We start from the raw sequence: 12,142 nt of genomic DNA on the forward strand, positions 1-12,142 counted from the left end.
GCTCCCTACAAGGCACCGCCCATGTGACTGAATTACACGTCACTGCTCCCTACAAGGCACCGCCCATGTGACTGATTACACGTCACTGCTCCATACAAGGCACCGCCCATGTGACTGATTACACGTCACTGCTCCCTACAAGACACCGCCCATGTGACTGAATTACACGTCACTGCTCCCTACAAGGCACCGCACATGTGACTGAATTACACGTCACTGCTCCCTACAAGGCACCGCCCATGTGACTGATTACACATCACTGCTCCCTACAAGACACCGCCCATGTGACTGAATTACACGTCACTGCTCCCTACAAGACACCGCCCATGTGACTGATTACACATCACTGCTCCCTACAAGACACCGCCCATGTGACTGATTACACGTCACTGCTCCCTACAAGACACCGCCCATGTGACTGATTACACGTCACTGCTCCCTACAAGGCACTGCCCATGTGACTGGATTACACGTCACTGCTCCCTACAAGACACCGCCCATGTGACTGGATTACACGTCACTGCTCCCTACAAGACACCGCCCATGTGACTGATTACACGTCACTGCTCCCTACAAGGCACCGCACATGTGACTGATTACATGTCACTGCTCCCTACAAGGCACCGCACATGTGACTGAATTACACGTCACTGCTCCCTACAAGGCACCGCCCATGTGACTGATTACACGTCACTGCTCCCTACAAGGCACCGCACATGTGACTGATTACACGTCACTGCTCCCTACAAGACACCGCCCATGTGACTGATTACACGTCACTGCTCCCTACAAGACACCGCACATGTGACTGAATTACACGTCACTGCTCCCTACAAGACACCGCCCATGTGACTGATTACACGTCACTGCTCCCTACAAGACACCGCACATGTGACTGATTACACATCACTGCTCCCTACAAGGCACCGCCCATGTGACTGATTACACGTCACTGCTCCCTACAAGACACCGCCCATGTGACTGAATTACACGTCACTGCTCCCTACAAGGCACCGCCCATGTGACTGATTACACGTCACTGCTCCCTACAAGGCACCGCACATGTGACTGATTACACGTCACTGCTCCCTACAAGGCACCGCACATGTGACTGATTACACGTCACTGCTCCCTACAAGACACCGCCCATGTGACTGATTACACGTCACTGCTCCCTACAAGACACCGCACATGTGACTGATTACACGTCACTGCTCCCTACAAGACACCGCCCATGTGACTGATTACACGTCACTGCTCCCTACAAGACACCGCACATGTGACTGATTACACGTCACTGCTCCCTACAAGACACCGCCCATGTGACTGATTACACGTCACTGCTCCCTACAAGGCACCGCCCATGTGACTGATTACACGTCACTGCTCCCTACAAGACACCGCCCATGTGACTGATTACACGTCACTGCTCCCTACAAGACACCGCCCATGTGACTGAATTACACGTCACTGCTCCCTACAAGGCACCGCACATGTGACTGATTACATGTCACTGCTCCCTACAAGGCACCGCACATGTGACTGAATTACACGTCACTGCTCCCTACAAGGCACCGCCCATGTGACTGATTACACGTCACTGCTCCCTACAAGGCACCGCACATGTGACTGATTACACGTCACTGCTCCCTACAAGACACCGCCCATGTGACTGATTACATATCACTGCTCCCTACAAGGCACCGCCCATGTGACTGATTACACGTCACTGCTCCCTACAAGGCACCGCCCATGTGACTGAATTACACGTCACTGCTCCCTACAAGACACCGCCCATGTGACTGATTACACGTCACTGCTCCCTACAAGACACCGCCCATGTGACTGATTACACGTCACTGCTCCCTACAAGACACCGCCCATGTGACTGATTACACGTCACTGCTCCCTACAAGACACCGCCCATGTGACTGATTACACGTCACTGCTCCCTACAAGACACCGCCCATGTGACTGATTACACGTCACTGCTCCCTACAAGGCACCGCCCATGTGACTGATTACACGTCACTGCTCCCTACAAGACACCGCCCATGTGACTGATTACACGTCACTGCTCCCTACAAGACACCGCCCATGTGACTGAATTACACGTCACTGCTCCCTACAAGGCACCGCCCATGTGACTGATTACACGTCACTGCTCCCTACAAGGCACCGCCCATGTGACTGATTACACGTCACTGCTCCCTACAAGGCACCGCCCATGTGACTGAATTACACGTCACTGCTCCCTACAAGACACCGCCCATGTGACTGATTACACGTCACTGCTCCCTACAAGACACCGCACATGTGACTGATTACACGTCACTGCTCCCTACAAGACACCGCCCATGTGACTGATTACACGTCACTGCTCCCTACAAGACACCGCCCATGTGACTGATTACACGTCACTGCTCCCTACAAGACACCGCCCATGTGACTGATTACACGTCACTGCTCCCTACAAGACACCGCCCATGTGACTGATTACACGTCACTGCTCCCTACAAGACACCGCCCATGTGACTGATTACACGTCACTGCTCCCTACAAGGCACCGCCCATGTGACTGATTACACGTCACTGCTCCCTACAAGGCACCGCACATGTGACTGATTACACATCACTGCTCCCTACAAGGCACCGCCCATGTGACTGATTACACGTCACTGCTCCCTACAAGACACCGCCCATGTGACTGATTACACGTCACTGCTCCCTACAAGACACCGCCCATGTGACTGATTACACGTCACTGCTCCCTACAAGACACCGCCCATGTGACTGATTACACGTCACTGCTCCCTACAAGACACCGCCCATGTGACTGATTACACGTCACTGCTCCCTACAAGACACCGCCCATGTGACTGATTACACGTCACTGCTCCCTACAAGACACCGCCCATGTGACTGATTACACGTCACTGCTCCCTACAAGACACCGCCCATGTGACTGATTACACGTCACTGCTCCCTACAAGGCACCGCCCATGTGACTGATTACACGTCACTGCTCCCTACAAGACACCGCACATGTGACTGATTACACGTCACTGCTCCCTACAAGGCACCGCCCATGTGACTGGATTACACGTCACTGCTCCCTACAAGGCACCGCCCATGTGACTGATTACACGTCACTGCTCCCTACAAGGCACCGCCCATGTGACTGATTACACGTCACTGCTCCCTACAAGGCACCGCACATGTGACTGATTACACATCACTGCTCCCTACAAGGCACCGCCCATGTGACTGATTACACGTCACTGCTCCCTACAAGACACCGCCCATGTGACTGATTACACGTCACTGCTCCCTACAAGACACCGCCCATGTGACTGATTACACGTCACTGCTCCCTACAAGGCACCGCCCATGTGACTGATTACACGTCACTGCTCCCTACAAGGCACCGCACATGTGACTGATTACACATCACTGCTCCCTACAAGGCACCGCCCATGTGACTGATTACACGTCACTGCTCCCTACAAGGCACCGCCCATGTGACTGATTACACGTCACTGCTCCCTACAAGGCACCGCACATGTGACTGATTACACGTCACTGCTCCCTACAAGACACCGCCCATGTGACTGATTACACGTCACTGCTCCCTACAAGGCACCGCCCATGTGACTGATTACACGTCACTGCTCCCTACAAGGCACCGCACATGTGACTGATTACACATCACTGCTCCCTACAAGGCACCGCCCATGTGACTGATTACACGTCACTGCTCCCTACAAGGCACCGCCCATGTGACTGATTACATGTCACTGCTCCCTACAAGACACCGCCCATGTGACTGATTACATGTCACTGCTCCCTACAAGGCACCGCCCATGTGACTGATTACACATCACTGCTCCCTACAAGGCACCGCCCATGTGACTGATTACACGTCACTGCTCCCTACAAGGCACCGCCCATGTGACTGATTACACATCACTGCTCCCTACAAGACACCGCCCATGTGACTGGATTACATGTCACTGCTCCCTACAAGACACCGCCCATGTGACTGGATTACATGTCACTGCTCCCTACAAGACACCGCCCATGTGACTGATTACACGTCACTGCTCCCTACAAGACACCGCCCATGTGACTGATTACACGTCACTGCTCCCTACAAGACACCGCCCATGTGACTGATTACACGTCACTGCTCCCTACAAGGCACCGCACATGTGACTGATTACACGTCACTGCTCCCTACAAGACACCGCCCATGTGACTGATTACACGTCACTGCTCCCTACAAGACACCGCCCATGTGACTGATTACACGTCACTGCTCCCTACAAGGCACCGCACATGTGACTGATTACACGTCACTGCTCCCTACAAGACACCGCCCATGTGACTGGAGTGACTACATTTCTCTCAATATTAATGGATTCTTCCCACGAGGACAGACTGAGTGGGCTCTAGCACAGGGAGGGTAGTTGGGGTGTTAGTACTGGAGGGTAGTTAAGGTATTAGTACTGGGGGGGGGTGTTAGTACCGGGGGAGGGGGGGGGTAGATGTAACTGTGTTTAGCACTGTATATTACTGTTGTAGCTGCTACAGTATATGTGTAGTCACAATATGACATTGAAATAAATGTACTTTCTACCAATGCATTATACCCTCATTACTGTTCCAAGTGGAGATGATGCTGATTGTGTGTGTGTGTGTGTGTGTGTGTGTGTGTGTGTGTGTGTGTGTGTGTGTGTGTGTGTGTGTCTGGAGATGAGGCTGATTGTGTGTGTGGCTGATTGTGTGTGTGTGTGTGTGTGTGTGTGTGTGTGTGTGTGTGTGTGTGTGTGTGTGTGTGTCTGATTGTGTGTAGTGTGATAAAGATGCTGTGTAGTGGAAGCACACACTGAGTCTGGACTGTCACGCCTGAGGTCAGAGGCTGATCTGGGGAAGTGTAGGGGCAGTGTAGTTGAACCTGGATGGCTGACCAGAATAACAGAGAATTGTGTAGAATTGTCTTTTATTAATCACGCAGGTAAAGCAATCGCAGCGGCAGATGGTAGCAACCTCGGATATCAGCAATCTGATAACCCCCAATGGAAGCACAGAGTCAGTAATAGTCCTCAGTGCACAGAAGTCAGATAATATGAGGCATCAATATGGCGGCAATCGTGGAAGATGCGTTGCTGGTAGCGTGAGTCTATAGATGCAGACAGCTAACAACTGATATAGAGGTAATGAGCCGATACTGACCAGAGAGAGATGATACTGGTGGTGCAGAGCTGATGGTGAATTACCGATGATGCTGAACCGATGGTGAGACACTGATGATGAGGAATCGATGATGGAACACCGATAGTGGAAGATGCGTTGCTGGTAACGTGAGTCTATAGATGCAGACAGCTAACAACTGATACAGAGGTAATGAGCCGATACTGACCAGAGAGATGATACTGGTGGTGCAAGGCTGATGGTGAAATACCGATGATGCTGAACCGATGGTGAGACACTGATGATGGAACACCGATAGTGGAAGATGCGCTGCTGGTAGCGGGAGTCTATAGATGCAGACAGCTAACAACTGATACAGAGGTAATGAGCCGATACTGACCAGAGAGATGATACTGGTGGTGCAGGGCTGATGGTGAATTACCGATGATGCTGAACCGATGGTGAGACACTGATGATGAGGAATCAATGATGGAACACAGATAGTGGAAGGAATCGATGATGGAACACCGATACTGACCAGAGAGAGATGATACTGGTGGTGCAGGGCTGATTCGATGGTTGTGACCGGACGGTTCCGTACGAAAGCCCCCAATGCTTCAAGTCCTGCCCCCTGTCACAGAATGGACATTTAGATCACACAGTGACCTGGCCAAATAGGGGATTCTCGTTTATCATCAGTAACCGCCTGTTACTGACTCCACCCACTGTGCAGTGTGCGGGTATTAGGCTGCCACCAACAGACTCCTCTTTGCCGTGGCGTCTGGAACCACGGTTCTGCTCTGTATGCGTCGACACGCTGTCTTACCACCCCTGTGTGGTGTTGACGAATCCTCAATCGTCGCTTGCCTAAGCACAGCATGGTAGCAGGCAGAAGGCGGAGCTTGTAGATGTTGGGTACACCCTGGGCAGCCAGAAAACAGAGCTAGGTGTCACCTAGCCCTGCAGGTCACAAGATGAAGCGGTCATCTTGAGGCAGAAGATGTTTATTCGCCCAGTCTTAAAAAAGACTCAGCAATACAGCAAGATGTTTACAGCAGAGTGAAAATGGTATAATACACCTGGAGGCTCACAGGCCTCCTCTTTTTATACAGTAAAACCACAAAGCATCTCAGGGGGTAGTTCCCCCCCTGAGTCCTTTCCATCCAATCAGGATATCTTACAAAATATATAAATAAATAAATAAATTACATTTTAAAAGTATATAAGTGAATGAAGCAATTTCCTCCTTCCTGTCACACACAACATTTGGTGTCATTTAAACTCCAATTCCTACCACCTGGGAGTTTACACTTCGCCATTGATACATTTATCGCATAGCTTCAAAATACGGTTTGTATTTGATTTCTCAAACAAATGTTCCTCATCCTTTTCCTGCATCTACCATTCAGGATTCGTATATCAACTAAACCAGCTACATAAATAAATACAGGTTCCAAACCCATACCAATCCCCATACCACTTTACATATGGAATAAGGAAACCCCCCGTGATTAACGCCTTTGTCTAAGGAACTCACACTCCCAGCCTTTACCTGCCGGGCACTGTCCAACATCAAAAGGTTTTGTCATCCACCAGAGCTGCTAGGAAAGGGCAATTAGCATCCCATTTCCTAGTCACAGAAGATAGGGGATACTTATTCTGTCATATATAGTAAGTGCATTTTTCCCCTTAAAATACAGGTGACAACATCTTAAATATAAATACATTTAAACATGCAATCCTACAACTGTGCACAGAGCGCTACATATGACATGTTAAAACACATCATTAAACATGCATTTACAGAACATGGCGCCAAGCACCAATTCGTCCATTAAAATGGCGCTGGGCAGCTGAGGGTTAACCTCTTCAGCGCCGCAGCCGCCAGTACATATGTGGCTGGAAGATCTCCAGCCACACTGGTGAAACATCAGTAGTGGAGGGAATCGATGATGGCACACCAATGGTGACAGGAATAGATGATGGCACACCAATGGTATCGGGAATGATGCTGGAACATCGATGGAATCAGGCGGCACAGCTGGATGGAAATTGGTGCAGGTCTTTTTAAGTGGATGGATTCACAGGAGCTGGTAACCTGGAACTGCAGTGAAGAGAAAACAACCACAGACAGCAGAGACATCCAACACTGGGTTAGACAAACGTATCACTGACAACCACAAAGTGCTTTTACAGGAAACTTATACCCACTGGGAAGTGGTGATTGCCTGAGCAATCAGCAGACTGTAGAGGATTGGCTGTAGAGACTCGTGATCTGACCAAACATGGCTGCACCCATGTTTGGATATTGGAGGGAAAGTCTGTGTGTAGTGTGATAAAGATGCTGTGGTCTACAGTAAGCCTACAGATGCTTGTGACCTAACGTAATGGTGGTGGCAGTGGAGGCTGCGGGGAGCTAAGAATGACATCCGTCCAGACAGGAGGGAGAGCTGCACAGCTGCAGCACCAGCTGTACCGGGTGACCTCAGGAGCGACTGTGGGGATGCTGTGCAAACAGCGCAGACGTAAGCCGAACCTGGAATGCAAGGACAGTCTGGAGAGACACCTGAGAGGTAAGTACGTGTGTACATCTCTTAGGCTTACGAGTAAATCTGGCGTGGAAAGCCTGGAGCAACTTCGGAGCATGGACATTGGAAACATCTGTCCAAGATCTCTCTTCTGTCCCGTACCCCTTCCAGTCAATTAGATATGGAGATGACCATATCAGAAGTGGGAGTATAGAATCTTGGCCAATTAATACTCAACACCCCATTGAGTTTGGACTTTGGGTGCCTTTGGAAGAGTAGAGTGGAACTGGTTCAAGACCAATGGTTTAAGGCAAGAGATATGAAATGTCCTAGGAATTTTCAAAAACGGAGGTAGTTTAAGTTTATAAACCACAGGATTGATGACTTTTTCAACTTGAAAAGTCCCAATTGTCACAACTGAGGGCCTGAGCTGACGGGAGGCAGCCTCAGTTGTAGGGGCTGAGATGTACCGGAACCTGGGAGGTTGTATCAGACCCCTGGACATGTAAGTAACATGAATAATAACTGCCCGAAGGCGTGACCACGACAACTTGGATAAAAGTCAATGATGTTTATTATGACAACTCCGCAACACTGCAGCAGTAAAAGAAAACGTAAAAGTCAGCAAAGAATAAATACAGTTCCTGGGTACTACAGGATGGCAGGAGCCACAGGGCACTGGTAGTGTGAGATAGTTCTTATGATCTTCTAGATGGAAAGTCCTTACCAGGCCCGACTGTAGCAATGGAGATAACCCAGGATTGTGCCAGCTGGTGTTCCAGGAAAAGCTGGGTTGCTGAAGATAAAACAGCTGCTGTGGATACTGGCTGGGACCAGACTGTTGTTAGCACGGAGTGGATACTGGCTGGAACCAGTTAAATAATAAATGAACTTGGGAGCGATGAAATATGAACTGAAATGTAGAACTTGAGAGCGGAGAAATAATAATACCGGTGGAGAGTGGTAAAGTGTAGAAGGACACCGGCCCTTTAAGGGAAGCTGTATTCTGCTGGAAGCTGAGCTGGAAGCAGGTAATGTTGTAGCTGGAAACAGATGAATCCACAATGGATTGGAGAGTCAGGCTACACCGCAGGTGGAATGCTGGTGCGGGTCTCTATGGTGGAAGTCTTGAGACAGGAGCTGGAACCTGGAAGACAATCACAGGAGAGAGACAAACAGGAACTAGGTTTGACAACCAAAGCACTGACGCCTTCCTTGCTCAGGCACAGTGTATTTATACCTGCAGCAAGGAAGGGATTGGCTAGGCAATTATGCAGATTATCAATACTGAGAACAGATTGGTGGAAATGATCAGCTGACAGAATCCAAGATGGCTGCGCCCATGCAGACACTTGGAGGGAAGTTTGGTTTGTAATCCATGTGGTAATGAAAACAGTAATGGCGGTGCCGGCCACCGGAGACAGGAGGCGCCAGGCTGACAGATGCACATCCAACCACGCGGACACAGCGGAGGCCGCGGCTGACGTAATCGCCACTCAGACACTCTGCATGCAGAAGTTCAGGGACGGCGGCGGAGGCCGCGGGAGACGCCATGCCAGGTGTAATATGGCGTTTACTGTGACAGCGTCCCAGAGTGACAGGAGAGGATACAGGAATGTACACATCAGGATAACAGATGGGATCCGGTCCTGGAGCGCTGAGCCAACCTTAGGAGGCATCTGATGGGTAAGAAATGGCGTCCAGATACCCGGATCGTGACAGCACCCCCCCCTTTAGGAGTGGCCCCAGGACACTTCTTTGGCTTTTGAGGAAACTTGGAATGGAATCTCCGGACCAAGGCAGGAGCATGGACATCAGAAGCATTGGTCCATGAACGTTCCTCGGGACCATAACCCTTCCAGTCAATAAGATATTGTAGTTGACCGTAACGGTGACGTGAGTCCAGGATCTTGGCCACTTCATACTCAACCCCTCGTTGAGTTTGGACTTTCGGAGTTGGAGGAAGTGAGGAATGAAACCGATTCAAGATCAGCGGTTTCAACAGGGAAACATGGAATGTCCTGGGTATTTTTAAGAAGGGAGGCAACTGGAGTCTGTAAGCAACAGGATTGATGACTTGTTCAATCTTGAAAGGACCGATATAGCGAGGTGCAAACTTCATACTGGGAACTCTTAACCTCAAATTCTTCGTGGATAACCATACCCGATCACCCACCTTGAGAGCAGGAACTGCTCGACGCTTCTTATCCGCAAACTTCTTGTACCTGAACGATGCCTTGAGCAGAGCTGATCGTACGCTCTTCCAGATATTGGCAAACTGATGCAAGGTGATATCCACTGCGGGAACAGAAGTTGCTGGAAGCGGTTGGAACTCAGGGACTTTAGGGTGGAATCCAAAGTTAGTGAAGAATGGTGTTGAAGCAGATGAAGAATGATACTGGTTGTTATGACAGAACTCGGCCCAGGGAAGTAATTGAACCCAGTCATCTTGAGAGGAGGACACATAGATGCGGAGGAAGGCCTCCAAGTCCTGATTCACCCTCTCGGTTTGACCATTGGTCTGAGGATGGTAAGCCGTGGAAAACTTTAGCTTGACTTGGAGGACTTGACATAAACTTCGCCAGAATTTGGCTGTGAATTGAACTCCTCGATCTGAGATAATTTCTTCAGGAAGACCGTGGAGTCGGAAGATCTCTTGTATGAATACTTGAGCCAACTTGGAAGCTGACGGAAGACCGGTGAGAGGAATGAAGTGTGCCATCTTGGTGAACCGGTCAACTACCACCCAGATGGTATTGAACTTGTTGCACATGGGTAAGTCTGTAATGAAATCCATCGACAAGTGGGTCCATGGTCGACGGGGAACGGATAGTGGAACCAGTTGCCCCGCAGGCGACTGGCGGGATACTTTATGTTGGGCACACTTTGGGCAAGATGCAATAAACTCCAAGACGTCCTTTTTCAGAGTTGGCCACCAATAGGACCTAGAGATAAACTCCAGGGTTTTTTGGATACCTGTATGTCCGGCAAAACGGGAAGCATGGGCCCAATGCATGAGCTTCTTCCTTAGCATCGGCTTCACAAAACTTTTCCCTGATGGGGGCGTAGAGTCCATCCCTACCGTGGAGAATGCCAACGGATTTATAATAGGATGCTTGTCTGAAGACTCTGACTCATTTTCTTGCTCCCATGAGCGGGAAAGGGCATCGGCCTTGCGATTCTGAGAGCCGGGACAGAACTGGAGTTTAAAGTCGAACCTGGAAAAGAAAAGTGCCCATCTGGCCTGACGAGGGTTGAGACATTGTGCGCCCTTCAGGTATAAAAGGTTCTTGTGGTCTGTAAGTATGGTGATTGAATGAGAAGCTCCCTCCAACAGATACCTCCACTCTTCTAGAGCGAGCTTGATGGCTAGCAACTCCTGGTCGCCAATGGCATAGTTGCGCTCAGCTGGGGAGAACTTCCGGGAGAAGAAACTGCAAGGGTGTAAATGGCCATCTTTAGCCCTCTGAGATAACACCGCTCCTACTCCAACGGAGGAGGCATCCACCTCTAAGATGAAAGGAGAGTCGATGTCAGGCTGTTTCAGAACAGGCGCAGAGATGAACCTTTGTTTTAAAAGATGAAATGCTTGCATGGCTTCTTCAGACCACTTGGACGGGTTAGCACCCTTCTTAGTGAAAGCAGTAATAGGCGCCACAATGGTGGAAAAGTCTCGTATAAACTTTCGGTAATAGTTGGCGAACCCTAAGAACCTCTGGACCCCTTTGAGGGTTAAGGGTACCGGCCAATTTTGGATTGCTTGTAGTTTCTCAGGATCCATCTCTAGTCCGGAACCGGACACAATGTACCCTAGAAACGGAATGGACTTGACTTCAAAGACGCATTTTTCTAATTTGCAATAGAGATGATTGACACGGAGACGGGACAGAACCTCTTTAACCCAAAAACGATGTTCCTCTGAATCGTTGGCAAAAATGAGGATATCGTCTAGATAGACCACGACATGACGGTATAGAATGTCTCTGAAGATCTCATTGACAAAATGCTGGAAGACAGCTGGAGCATTGCTCAATCCGAAGGGCATGACGAGGTACTCATAATGTCCGTCACGGGTGTTAAAGGCGGTCTTCCACTCGTCACCCTCACGGATCCGGATGAGATTGTATGCACCTCGCAAGTCCAGCTTTGTAAAGATGGTAGCTCCGCTAACTCTGTCAAAGAGCTCAGTAATCAGGGGTAAAGGATAACGGTTCTTGATGGTAATGTCGTTCAAACCTCTGTAGTCGATGCACGGCCGCAGACCACCATCTTTCTTTTTTACAAAAAAGAAGCCTGCACCGGCTGGAGAAGAAGAAGGTCGAATGAACCCCTTTGCTAGGTTCTCTTTAATATATTCCTCCATAGAATGCGTCTCAGGCAGAGACAACGGATAAGTTCGGCCTCGAGGTGGAACCTTCCCT

This window comes from Pseudophryne corroboree, chromosome 5 (genome assembly GCF_028390025.1).
Source record: "Pseudophryne corroboree isolate aPseCor3 chromosome 5, aPseCor3.hap2, whole genome shotgun sequence".
In the NCBI taxonomy this organism is placed as follows: Eukaryota; Metazoa; Chordata; class Amphibia; order Anura; family Myobatrachidae; genus Pseudophryne; species Pseudophryne corroboree.